Raw genomic sequence first — 14718 nt, 5'->3', positions numbered from 1 at the left:
TTTTCTCAAAGTAGTTTTTTCTTGGGGGAGGAGGGTCAAGTTGGTATTTGCATTAACCAGAGGCATTAATATTAAGAACAGAATAATATGTATACTGTATTCAAATGACAAAATATAAGGCACATGTGGGTGAGGAAAATAACTCAAGATACCCCCTTGGGATTATCTCAAGGCGATTATCAGGCCAGGGCTATAAATTCTTGATCATGTACAGATGTGTTGATATTTAACCAATTTTTCTACTTATGACTATACAAGGCACTATAACATACACATGCCCAATTTAATGGGAAATTTCCCCTTTTGCTGTTTATATCCCTAAGAGATGAGGTAAATTTGAGGAATTGTACCTGTCACAGAATAACCTTAAATTTAATAATTGAGGAATCTGGTTAATTGATTAAACCTGTAGGAAATTTGTAAGAAAAGCATTCAAATATACCATTAATAATAACTATAGTTATTGAGTATTTATTATGGGATAAGCACTATTACGTTTCACATGGACTAACGTATTTCTTAACTTGTAATAAATGCCTAGTAACACCTCATTCAAGGAAACTGCCTCTCTGACGAATCAGGGCTTGAAGAGAGTTTGCTTCAGGTTGGCCTTCAACAGTAGAATCGAGAAGTATAGTTGACCCTTGAACAAGGTGAAGGCTAAATTATAGTCAGCCCTCCACTTCTGCTGTTCCTCTGTATCCATGATTCAACCTACCAAGGACTGTGTGCTACTGTAGTATTTACTACTGAAAAATATCCATGTACATGTGAACTCACGCAGTTCAAATCTGCACTGTTCAAGTCTCAACTGTAAACTAATTAATTCTCAATTATTAAAGGAAAAAAACCCAGAAGAAACAAAATTCTGAAGTATCAAATTAAGAAATAGTATACTCAAATTCAAAACCACTTGGTAATTAACTGTGAAACATTTTCCCATTAAAGTCAGACTCATTACAAGGATGATCACAAACAGCAAAATAGTTCTGACATTGCTCTGGAAACACTAGACGATGCAACTAGACAATACCAGACGTGATAATAAAAGTCCTCACTCTTGAGCTGAAATAAGACAAAAACCAGACGCTGGATTTGTTTGTTTTAAATATGTAGTCATAACACTTTATTACTGAAATTCTTTCAGGAATCATTGTCTCTCTAGCCATTAACTTGCCCTATCCTTTCACAACCATTTTTATACAATGTTTCTAAAACCTTAGAAACAACCACCATATTATATATAGAAGGAAAAGGTTAAAAATTGGAGGAAATAGGTCAGTGTAAATTAGCATAAAAAGTATAGATTTTAAAGTATTTTAAAAGAAACACAAGTTTTACTCCTTTCGGGTACATTAAGTTACTGCAAACAAAGTATATTAAATTACCAGAACAGTTAATAAGGCACAGGACTTGTTTAATGAGCAGGAAAGAATGATTTATTAAAAACAAAAAAACAGCTGATCACATGCAAGTTATGTACCTGGTTCCCCAAGTATATTCAATATTCTGTCTCATAATATGATTTTCATCAACTTGCTGAGCAGTTTTCTTTTCCCCCACTGACAGTACAATATAAACTTCAAAATGACATTTATACAGATTTCAAGAAATTCTATTAAAATGCATATGTATGATACATGTGATTTACATCTACCTCTCATGACATCACTTTACTTCTCATGACATCACTGTCTTACTGCTTACAGAGCAACAGCACTTACTCACTCAAAGCAAATTGATAATTTAAGGAAGTGAAGTGAAAGTTGCTCAGTTGTGTTTGACTCTTTGTGATCCCATGGACTATACAGTCCATAAAGTTCTCTAGGCCAGAATACTGGAGTGGGTAGCTTTTCCCTTCTCCAGGTGTTATTCCCAAACCAGGGGTTGAACCCGGGTCTCCCACATTGCAGGTGGATTTTTTACCAGCTGAGCCACAAGGGAAGCCCCAATCTAAGGAAAAGTGAAAATGAAGTTGTTCAATCTTGTCCAACTCTTTGCAACCCCATGGACTATAGCCTACAAGGCTCCTCCATACATGGGATTTTCCAGGCAAGAGTACTGGAGTGGGTTGCCATTTCCTTCTCCAGGGGATCTTCCCGACTCAGGGATCAAACCCGGATCTCCCGCATTGCAAGCAGACACTTTTTACGATCTGAGCCACAAGGGAAGCTCCCAATCTAAGGAAAGACAAAGCCAAATGAAGAGTTTGTAATAAACATATTAAAACTTACACGTCCAATGTACTGTCTCCTTCAGAGCAGTAACTGTGGGAGGTTATGCTTCGATTATCATAATACTGCCAGTATTCAAAAATATTTGTGGAATTCATTGCCTGCAGTTCTTTCCTGCCTGCTTCCTTCTTTTAAATGAATAATCTCATAGAAGGAAAAAATCTCTAGAAAAGGAATCAAATTCTAACCACCAATTAACCACAAGTGGTTTGGAGCCAAGCATGAAGAATGGTATGTGACCTCAAAACAAAAGTTCTTAACTTCAGCGCTTCTGCAAACCATGGCAAATTGTCAGTTTGCAAGCAGTGTTTTAGAAAAAGTATGTAACTCTCATTAGATTCTGAAAGAAGTCTGTAACCCAGACTATAAAGATGATATAGAATTAAAAGCAGTAATTTGGATCAACAATGACTAAAGATGACTATACATGTAAGCAATTTTAAACAAAACATTTCTAAAATACTACGTAAATGTAAGGGATCACTTTGAAAAATAACAAAGTATATATATTCTGTTAGGTTTACTTTTTCAAAGCCAATCCTATGACTTTAGCATCACATTTCAAACAGTTAAGGATTAAACAAAAATACAGGCATTAAATAGAATGTTACAGTATTTACGGAAGAGAGAGATAATGGCTTGAACAAAAGCTGTGACACCAGGGATGAGTAAATGTGATTCCATGGACATCGTGGGAGGAAAAACAATGAAACAATCTCATTTATCTAGGAGGAGAAGGAGCAAGAAGAGAAGATGGGGCTTGCCTAACTGGATAATAAAGGTACCACTAATTTAGACACCAAACAGTTTTCTCCCTGTGCAGTAGTTGGGGTGAAGGTGCATGGGAGAAGAGGAGGAAAATTTTGGACGTATCTTGTTTTAAGCAATGGGGATATTCAAGTGGCAGTATTCAGCAGGCACTCAGGTATATGAATTTGAAGATCAAGAGACAACGTGAAAGACTGTATTTTCAAAAATAGTCACTATTTTATTTTCCACCCCCACATGCCCTTCTGCAAAGTGACCTTGCACACCTCACCAAGAGAAGATAGTCTAATTTCATCCTTCTTACATATGGCTGGCCTCGGAAATTCATTCCTAACCAATAGCATACAGTGGAAGTGACAGGGAACACCACCAAGATTCAGGTCAGAAAAGGCCAAGCAGCTCCTGACCAATTCTCCTGGAATGCTGGGTCTCCAGACACCCACTCATGGAACACAAAGGCCCTGATGTGGGAAGTCCAAGCCACCGGGAAGCTGTATGTAAGTTGTTCAGTCAACAACACCAGTTGAGCCCAGCTTTCAAGTCATCACAGCCCAGGCACCAGACACGCTGAGTGAAGAAGCCTCCCGAGGATTCCAGTTCTCTGTCATTCATGTCTCCCCCAGCATTTGTCTTCTCACCTGAGACTCCCGATGCTGTAGAGCAGCAACATGGCTCACCTGAATTCCTGGAACACAGAGACTCTGAGCATAATCAAATGGTTGTTGAGTCACACCACTAAGTCTTGGACTGGTTTATCATACAGCAATAGGTAACTGGGCCTCCTTAGAAAGGGATAAGGAGGCGGGAGGAGACTGGGATTTGAAATAACTTTGGCAAATGGGAGAGACAGCTAACTGAGGAGCACACACCACAAAAAGAAAACCTGCCAGGAATGTGGAAAGTTCCAGTGGATTCTGAGCAATTGGAGTCCAGGTGGTTAACAGGTATAAAAATGCAGCCTGGACTTCTACCCTTGTAATAGATTTAGCAGCCTCCTCAGGACTTGGAGGTCCTCTGCAAAATTCATTTACAAAATTATGACTAAATCATATATAAATAATTGATAGCTATGAAGTACAAAGTAATTTAACACAAAAGACCAGTTGAAGTTTCTTTTTAGCACCCAGAAAACAGAAAGATAACTTTTTCTTACACTACTACTCTCACCACCATCTTCCTTCCAATCTAAAAGCAGCAGAAAGATCTTATACTGTAAGATTTTATCAATCGCCATAGCTTACAATAAAAACTGACACAGCTATCAATGCAATAATTTAAGTACTCTTACACAGCTTAGAAAGTTTACTGATTATGTATGTGTAATCATTTTGCCCTGAGCTAAGCTAAAATTTACCTTGCAGTCTTCTATAAAAGGAAACAAGCATCATAAACCAAACTGAGCAGTCCTTTATACTACCAAATTTCCTGCTGAATCCCAAATATATGTTTTTGTATCACAGTCAGAACTAGATAGGAGTGGCTATTTTCTGAAATATGAAGGGAGAAGAACAGATTTTCATTCAAAAGCCAATAGTCCTGCCCTCTCCACGGAAAGCCAGCAGAGCCCCATTTAATACTATTGCTCCAGTGTGCATGTGTGCTTAGTCGCTAAGTCGAGTCCTGCTCTTCTGTGACCCCAGTGATTACAGCCTGCCAGGCTCCCCTGTCCATGGAATTCTTCAGGCAAGAATACTGGAGTGGGTTGTCATTTCCTTCCCCAGGGGATCTTCCTGACCCAGAGATCAAACACATGTCTCCTGCATTGACAGGAGGATTCTTGACCCACTGAGCTACCTGGGAAGCCCAATATGGTTCTGGAGGATGTGTCAAAAAGAAGGGCAAAATTCTGACTGCAAACATTCTAACTGTCCTCAATGGGTTGAATACTGGTGGAATTTTCAGAATAAAGGTGTAAAGTGAAATTGCCACCAAAAAACAGGAGAAGCCACCTAAGGGGGAGAGACGGGATGCTCCCACTTAAATGAAAACTGGACACAAGAGCCACAGTCAGCCTGCTGCTGCTGCTAAGTCGCTTCAGTCGTGTCCAACTCTGCGACCCCATAGACGGGCAGCCCACCAGACTTCCCCGTCCCTGGGATTCTCCAGGCAAGAACACTGGAGTGGGTTGCCATTTCCTTCTCCAAGGCATGAAAGTGAAAAGTGGAAGTGAAGTCTCTCAGTCGTGTCCGACTCTAGCGACCCCATGGACTGCAGCCCACCAGGCTCCTCCATCCATGGGATTTTCCAGGTAAGAGTACTGGAGTGGGTTGCCACTGCCTTCTCCGACAGTCAGCCTACCATCACTCAAACTTACAATTCCCAAAGTTAACGTTTGAAAAGATTGTTCATTACTTGTAACAGAAAGGCACTATACAACTTTTAAATTTAGACCCTGATTTCTAGCCAAAGATTGCATATACAGTAGACCCCCTTTCATGGTTCCCTTTCTGAAATTTCAATTACCCACAGTCAATTGCAGTCTGAAAATATTAAATGGAAAATTCCAGATATAAACAGAAGTTTTAAACTGCATGACATGCAGAGCAGTGTGATGAAATCCTGTGCTAACCCACACCATTTGGTCCTGTTTGGTCCCATTAAGGGCATGAACCATCCATCTCTTCAGAGTTTCCTGCTCTGACTTATTATCGCTCTTGGTTATCAGGATCAACAGTCACAGATGGTATCACAGTGCTGTGTTCAAGTAACCCGTATGTGACTGAAAAATGGCCCCAAAGTGCAAGAGCAGTGATGCTGGTAAAGAATAGTTTTAGCTTCACTTAAAGTGCTTTCTTTTGGGCTTCCCATCTTCCCAACACAGGAGATGTAAGGGACATAGGTTTGATCCCTAGAAGCAAGAGATGTGGGTTCGGTTCCTACATTGGGAAGATCCCCTGGAAGAGGAAATGGCAACCCAGTAATCTCTCCCGAGAAATCCCATGGACAGAAGAACCAGGCGGGCTATAGTCCATGGGGTCACAAAGAGTAGGACACAGCTGAGCACACGTGCACATAACTAAACGTGCTTTCTTTAAGTGAAAAGGTGTAAGTTCTTGACGTAATAAGGAAAGAAAAAAACCTGAAGGCTGAGGTTGCTACAATATTTGGTAAAAACGAACCTTCTACACACAAAATTGTGAAGAAAGAAAAAGAAATTTGTGTTAATTTTGCTGTCACACCTCAAACTGCAAAAGTTACAGCCATAGTGTGTTAAGTGCTTAGTTAAGATGGGAAAGGCATTAAATTTTCACAATAAGATATATTTAGAGAAAGAGACCATATTTACTAATCTTATTACCTATATTGCTTTAATTGTTCTATGTTAATTGTTCAGAATTTACTGTACTTAAACTGTATCATAGGTATGTATGTTTAGGTAAAAACACAGTATACAGATGGTTCAATAGCTACCCACTGTTCCAAGCATCCACTGGGGATTTTGGAACATTCCCTGCAGACATGGCATACTACTGAAATTTAACTTCTCTAATGTACTTAAGTAAATTTTCCATGGTAAATAACCTAAAACTAGGAATGAAAAATTCTAATAGACTGAAACTGTTTCTTCAATGTGTGGTACATCAATAAAACCGAGATTAATGAGAAATGTCTTCTAAGATAATGAAAATTGATTAGCTCACCAAAATCACACAAATACAAACAAGTCTAATAAACAACAAAAATATCTTGTATTTGTGTAGCATGTTACAATTTACCAAGTTCTACATACATATTAATTCTTAGAACAGCAGACAGTACTGCCAACATGTCCATTTTACAGATTAAATAACCTGAATAAAAAACCTGAAGTGACTTACCCAAGATGACAAGAAGGATTTAGAATGATTTAAGTATGACTTTGCTATGGAATAAGCCTAAATCAAAGGACTAAATTTCAATGACATATTAATTTAAAAAGAATATTAACTTTAGAACAATACTATTTTTGTAATTTTTCAATGTGCCCATACAAGTTCTAACAAAACAAAAAACACTGTGCTGCCTGTTAATTCAGAAATAGAAAAAAAATCATATTTTGAAAATCAAAATTAGAAATGCAATTTGAATAGTAAATATTTCAACTCAATAATTCTTTCCATTTCCAGGCTTCATGCATAAAATACAAAATAAAAAATCTCAATAGAATTCAGATCAAGTGCCTGTCTAATGACACTAAAGGGATAAATATAGGTAAGCCAAATTTAAAGAAAACTAAGACAAAATAAACTCTTAGTGAAATCATGAATTATGAACATGGTCCTTTAACAGAACTAAATATTTGGACAGAAAGGAATGCAGCGGCCATCTTCGATCAACAACTTGCAGTGGCTACAGTGAAAATCAACAAGAACAGTTATTGTTCTCAGTGTTAACATCCCTACTGGTAAATAAACAATCGACATTTCATAGATTCTGCTCAAAGGAAGATATGCAGAAGCCACAGCTATGGGATCATGGAAAGAATACTGCACTTGTGTAAGTCAGGGCCTTGAGTTCTATTTCAACTTGGCTGCATAAGCAAAATACAGTAGCAAGAAATGGGTTAGAAGCCCCAAAAGATTGAGAGTCAAACCCCAGGTCTGCCACTGTATGACCTTTCTAAACTTGAGTTTATAGACTTTTCAAACAGGCAAAATAATATTTAGATTTCTATCTCGTAAGAATGGGGCTTCCCCAGTGGCTCAGCAGTAAAGAATCTGCCTGCCAATGCAGGAGACAGGGGTTTGATCCCTGGGTTGGGAAGATGCCCTGGGGAAGTGCACTCTAGTGGAAATGGAAATGCACTCTAGTATTCTTGCATTGGATATCCCATGGACAGAGGAGCCTGACGGGCTACGGTCCGTGGGGTCACAAAAGTGTTGGACACGACTTAGCAACTAAACAACCACTCATAAGAATATTAGGAGCATCTAGGAAGTGTGACGGAGAAGGCAATGGCAGCCCACTCCAGTCCTCTTGCCGGGAAAATCCCATGGACGGAGGAGCCTGGTTGGCTGCAGTCCATGGGGTCGCTAAGAGTTGGACACGACTGAGAGACTTCACTTTCACTTTTCACTTTCCACTTTCATGCACTGGAGAAGGACATGGCAACCCACTCCAGTGTTCTTGCCTGGAGAATCCCAGGGATGGGGGAGCCTGGTGGGCTGCCGTCTATGGGGTCATATAGAGTCGGACACGACTGAACTGACTTAGCAGCAGCAGCAGGCAACCACCCAAGCTTGATTTTATGAAAGCATTTCATAAATGTATACAAGCATATCTCAGAGATCCTGGAGGGTTCAGTCCCACACCACTGCAATACAGCAAGTATTACAATAAAGGCACACAAATGTTTGGTTTCCAGGGCCTATAAAAGTTATGTTTATACTATACTGCAATCTATTAAGTGTGCCATAATAGCATTATGCCTTAAAAACATGCCCATACTCTAATTAAAAAATACTTTGAGGGAATCCCCTGGTGATCCAGTGGTTATGGTTTCGTGCTTTCAATGCACAGGCACAGGTTCCATCCCTGGTCTGGGAACTAAGATCCTGAAAGCCAGGTGGTGTGGCGCTACCCCTCCCAAAACAAAACAAAAAGTATTTTATTGCTAAAAAATACTATCAATCATTCAAACCTTCACCTTGTGGAGGGTCTTGCCTTGGAGTTGATGGCTGCTGACTGATGAGGGTGGGGGTTGCTATGGGAATTTCTTAAAATAAGACATCAATGAAGTCTGCCACATCAACTGACTGTTCCTTTCAGGAACAGTTTCTCTGTAGCATGCAATGCTATTTTACAGTGTTTTACCCACAGCAGAACTTTCAAAATTGGAGTCAATCCTCTCAAAATCTGCTGCTGCAGATTCAAAATCAACGAAATTTGTTATATTCTAAATCCTTTGTTGTCATTCCAATAATCTTCACAGCATCTTCACCAGGAATAGATTACACCTAAACAAACTACTTTCTTTTGCTCATCCATAAAAAGCAGCTCATCTGTTAAAGCTTTATCACAGACTGCAGCAATTCAGTCACATCTTCATGCTCCATTTTTAATTCTACTACTCTTGCTATTTCTACCACATCTGCAGTTACTTCCTCCAATGAACCCTCAAACTCCTTAAAGTCACTCATGAGGGTTGAAATCAACTTCTTCCAATCTCCTGTTAATGTTGGTATTTGATCTGCTCCCATGAATCAAATGTTAATGGCATTTAGAATAGTGGACCATTTCCAGAGGTTTTCATTTACTCTGCCCAGAAACATCAAAGGAATCACTATTATGGCAGGTATAGCCTTACAAAATATATTTCTTCATCTTCATTAATAAGACTTGAAAGTGGAAATTACTTCTTGATCTGTGGGCTGCAGAATGGATAATGTGTTATTAACAGGCATGAAAACATGAATCTCGTTGTACATCTCCAACAGAGCTCTTTGGTGACGAGGAATACTGTCAGTGAGTAGAAATACTTTGAAAGGAATCTTTTGTCTAACCAGTAGGTCTCAACAGTGGGCTTAAAATATTCAGTAACCCTGCTGTAAACAGATATGCTATCACCCAGGCTTTGTTGCTGCATTGACCGAGCACAGGCAGAAGAGTCTTAGCATGATTCTTAAGGGTGCTTAGGGCTTTCATAATGGCAAATAAACACTGGCTTCAACTTAAAGTCCCCAGCTGCATTAATTAGCCCCTAACTAGAGAGTCAGCCTGTCTTCCAATGCCTTGAAACCAGGCACTGACTTCTCCTCTCTATCTATGAAAGTCCTAGATGGCATCCCAGGGCCTATAAAAGTTATGTTTATACACTTTATCTATTAAGTGTGCCATAATAGCGTTATGCCTTAAAAACATGTCCATACTCTAATTAAAAAATACTTTGGGGGAATCCCCTGGTGATCCAGTGGTTATGGTTTCGCTGTTTCATTGATACTGAAATACAAGGCTGTTTCATTGATACTGAAAAGTTGCTTTTTAGGGCAGCCACCCTCATTAGTGATCTTAGCTAGATCTTCTGGAAACTTCTGCAGCTTCTACAGCAGCACTTCCTGCTTCTCCTTGCCCTTTCATGTTCTAGGGACAGCTTCTTTTCTTAACCCTCATGAACCAATCTTTGCCAGCTTCAACCTTTTCTTCTGCAGTTTCCTCACCTCTCTTAGCCTTTAGAGAACTGAAGACAGTTATGGTTCTTTATTACATATAAAATAGCTAGTCAGGACCTAGCACAGGTAACTGTAACTCAATTCTCTGTAATGACCTAAATGGGAAAAAAATGTAAAAAAGAGTGGATTGGGGCTTTCCTGGTGACTCAGCGGTAACAAATCCACATGCTAGTGCAGGAGACATGGGTTTGATCCCTGATCAGGGAAGATCCCACATGTCACAGAGCAACTTTGAGATAAAACAAATTGCTCTTCTTGGAAAAAAGAAAATCATCTTATTCTTGAGTCCTTTTTAAGTCTCCCATTTCACAGTGTACTCTTTCATTTTAACAATTAAAAAAATTTTTTTATTACTGAAAATTCCAAACACATTTGACAGTAGAGGATAATATACCAAATCCCCGTGTCCCATTATCTACCTTCAACAATGACCATACTCCATTTATACCCTCCACCCACTTCATGCTCCCCTCCCCAATGAGTTCAATTCAATGGTACACAAATTCCAGGCATACCATTTAATCTATAAACACTTCAGTATGAAGTTACCTTTAAAATGTCTTTTAAAACATAATTTTAAAAGTAACCATGATCAGTTCAAAAAATCTGGAAAATATAGGAAAGTATAAAGAAGAAAAAAAACACCAACCATGATCCCACAATATAGATATAAATCTAGTCAACACTATACTGTAGAATATTTTTAGAGTAATCTTTTTATTAAAGTATAATATATATGGTGGACGGTATACGAGTTATAAGTGTTCTAAGAGTTAATAAGCTCAATAGACTCTCCTTCTATAATAGTAAAGGGTAACTGTCACTTTACTTTGAAAACTCAATGACTTAAACTCAAATGACTTAAACAACTATTTTAATATTATGCAGATACTTAGTTTTGTAAATAAATTGTATATACATTCTTCGAAAATCACAATATAGGGGGTAAGAACTTCACATTTATTGACTATATATACTATCTCATTTAATTCTGTAACTATGAAGGAGGCACTACAGATGAACAAAAGAGATCCAAAGAAACTTGACAACTTGGTCTCAGAGCTAATAACAAAATCCAGATTAAAAATTGCCTATCCGGGTTTTTTTCCAGCATACCATGAAATCTAGCTGAACACTATTAAAAAAAAAAACAAAAGAAAACAAAAAGAGAATGCTGGTCCTTCTCTCTTATTCTATGATACTTGTTTTTCTGCTTTTTTATACAACACTCATGGCTACCATAGACAATTTAAACAGTAATATTATTTTTATAAAAGAGTAGCTTAAGTAAAAGAACTACATTTGTGTGCATTACTGCAGAAAGCCTTAGGAGGTCACCAAAGTTAAAAAGAGAGACGTCTAATAACCAAGCAACTCAAGTTTGTTTAGAATTTTGTGCTTATTAACAACTTCTACTATTAAAGGCTTTTATTATCTTTCTAAAACTAAGACTGATGTTAAAAGAGACAAATATATGAACTCTTACCTTATACCATATGCAGAAATTAACTCAAAATGGATCAAATATCTAAATGTAAAAGCTAAAACTCATAGAAAAAAATATAAAGGAAAAGCTTCATGACACTGGATTTGGCAATGAGTTGTTGGATATGATACCAAAAGCACAGGAAACAAAAGTAAAAATAAATTAGACTACATAAAAACTAAAAACTGTGCATCAAATAGTATAATCAAGAGAGTGAAGAAGTAGTTTAAGGAATGGGAGAGAATATTTGCAAATCATTTATTTAAGAGTTAATACCCAGAATATATAAAGAACTTCAACAACCAAAACTCTGACTTAAAAGTGGGCAAAGGACTTGAACAGACATTTCTCCAAAGACAAATGGCCAACCAGAACATGAAAAGATGCTCGACATCACTAATCATCAGGGAAATGCAAATAGAAACCCCAATGAGATACCACTTCACAGCCATCAGAATGGCTACTGTCAAAAAAAAAAAAAAAGGGAGCAAGAGGTGAGGAGGTGGAGAAATTGAACTCCTTGTGCACTGTTTGGGGGAATATAAACTGGTATAGCTGCTTACTGAAAACAGTATGACAATCCCTCAAAACACTTAAAATATAATATGACTGAGTAATTTCACTCCTGAGTATATACCCCAAAGAATTAAAAGCAGGGTCTTAAATATTTGTACACCCAGGTTCACAGGAGCATTACTCACAATAACCAAAATGTGGAAGCAACCCAAGTTTCATCAACCGATGAAGGGATAAGCAGAATGTGGTTGACCCATGAGCAATTAAGGGGTTAGGGGCACCAACTTTCTCCACTCAGTGGAAAATTTACAAGCAACTTAGAGTCAGATAAGTTGACTGACGTAGCTGTAATTCTTCCAGACCTACGATTCGTCCCTATCCGTGGTTCCAAATCTGTAGGTTCAACCAACTGTGGCTCATGTAGGTCTGTAGTATTTACCAATGGTAAAAAACCACGTATATGTGGACTCTTGTAGTTCAAACCTATGTTGTTTTAAGGGTCAACTGCACATACAGTGGACCATTATTACGCCTGATAAAGGAAGGAAATTCTGACATGTGCTACAAACATGGATTAACCTTGAAGATGTTGCGCTTTGTGAAATAAACCACTCATAAAAAGACAAATACTGTATGAGTTCATTCATAAGAAGAACCTAGAGTAATCAAATTCATAAAGACAGAAAGCAGAATAAACAATAGCTGCCGGGGACTGGGGGAAAGGAGGCAGAGTGGAAAATCTGTTCAGTAGTAATAAGCATTAGTTTTGCAAGATGAAGAAAATTCTGGAGATGAGCTGCACAACAATGTGAATGTACTTAAGATTATCTAACTGTACCACACTTAAAAATGGCTAAGATGGAGAGTTCCCTGGTGGTCTAGGGTTAGGACTTGGTGCTTCACTGCTGTGGCCCAGGAGTCAATCCCAGGTCAGCGAACTTAAGGTCCTGCAAGCTGTGTAGTGCAACCAAAAACAAAACAAAAAAAAAGGTTAAGATGAAAAATTTTATGATATGTCTATTTTTCACAATTATTAAGAAAAAAGACTCACAGATCATTTGTTTTGGCCAAGATGGAGTAAGCCCTATTCCTTGCCAGTTCTCCCACTTACAACTAAAAAATCCTAGGGTACGTAATACAACACACAAAGGAAGACTGAATGGTACAAAGAAGGCAAAATGCCTCAGGGACCCTGGGACTTTCGGAGCAGCACAGTGAACTCCCTGGGTTTCTCTGAGTCTCCCATACATCCTTAATGGCATGCTGAAGAAGCCTCCAACCTGTAACTGCCAACAGGCACATATCAAAAACAAACAAAAAACACCCTCAAGAAAAGCCCTGTCTCTCTAGCCAAAGGACAGGGAAAAGCAGCCAACAGAACAGAAAACTTTCTGTTAGTATGTGCCCAATTTTAACCAAAGACTAAAGGAAAAAACTACACCTGCAGTGCCAGTGAGCCAAGTTGGACTTATGGTCCCATCTGGTGTCAGTGAGACAGGACAAGTGACCCTGAGCTTTTCCCACTAAGGTGATGTCAGTGGGGCAGTTAAACTCCCAATCCCACAAGACAGCAAAAAGGCAGGATGAAGCGATGCACGGTGATGCTAGCTTGGCAATCCTCCTTCCCAACAGGGATAGTGTCACAAGGGTCCAGTGAGGGAGAGCTGAATTTCAACTCCCAGCCCAGCAGCAACTAGACAGTGTAAGCAGGCCCTTTGTTTTCATCTACTCTGGTGCTGCCTGAACCTGTGTACACTACACCTAAACTGGGGCACTGCAAAGCGAGCCTTACACAGGATCCAGAATCTCACAACATAACACAGAAACATCCAGAATACAACTGAAAATCATCCATCATACCGAGTACCAGGAAAATCTTAAATTAACTTCAATGAGCAAATAGAATTGACAGGTGCCAATCCCAAGCGACACAGATATTTGACTTATCTATCAGAATTTAGGGCTTCCCTGGTGGCTCATATTCCAAAGAGAATCTGCCTGAACAGAGAGACTGGAGTTCAATCTCTGGGTCAGGAAGCTCCCCTGAAGAAAGGACTGGCTACCCACTTCAGTATTCTTGCCTGGAGAATTCCATGGACAGAAGAGCCCGGCAGGCTACAATCCATGGGGTTGCAAAGGAGCTGGACATAACTTGAGTGACTCACACAAACACACACCACCAGGATTTTAAAGTGGCCATCATTTAAAACAAAAACACAGGAGGGGGCCAAAAGAGTACAGATAACCACGGAACAACATGGGCTTGAACTGCACAGGTTCACTTATATGCAAATTTTTTTTTTCCAATAAATGCTACGGTACTACACTATCCATGTTTTGTTAAATCCATGAACAGGGAACTGTGGATACAAAGGACTGACTATAAAGCCACACATAAAGATGCCTGCACACAGCAGTGAAGAGACTGGTGCCCCAGCCCCCACAATGTTCAAGGCTCAACTGTATATGAAGAAGCCAAGGATGAAATCTTCCAAATGTGGCAAAATGTGCAAACCATAGATTCAAGAAGCTAACCAAATCCAAACAGGATAGGGATTAAAAGGAA

General features: G+C 38.9%; 1 protein-coding gene across 4 annotated transcripts in view; it reads right to left on the bottom strand.

The window, feature by feature from the left end:
* The window catches only part of ARFGEF1 (ARF guanine nucleotide exchange factor 1), a 132452-nt gene that overhangs the window by 83701 nt on the left and 34033 nt on the right, over nucleotides 1–14718 (bottom strand). The window lies entirely within an intron of this gene.

This window comes from Bos grunniens, chromosome 14, assembly GCF_055505025.1.
Source record: "Bos grunniens cultivar Pamir isolate PY7600 chromosome 14, Bosgru_T2T1.0, whole genome shotgun sequence".
Lineage (NCBI taxonomy): Eukaryota > Metazoa > Chordata > Mammalia > Artiodactyla > Bovidae > Bos > Bos grunniens.
Note: the sequence above shows the minus strand (reverse complement) of the source record. Positions and strands in the feature narration are given on the sequence as shown.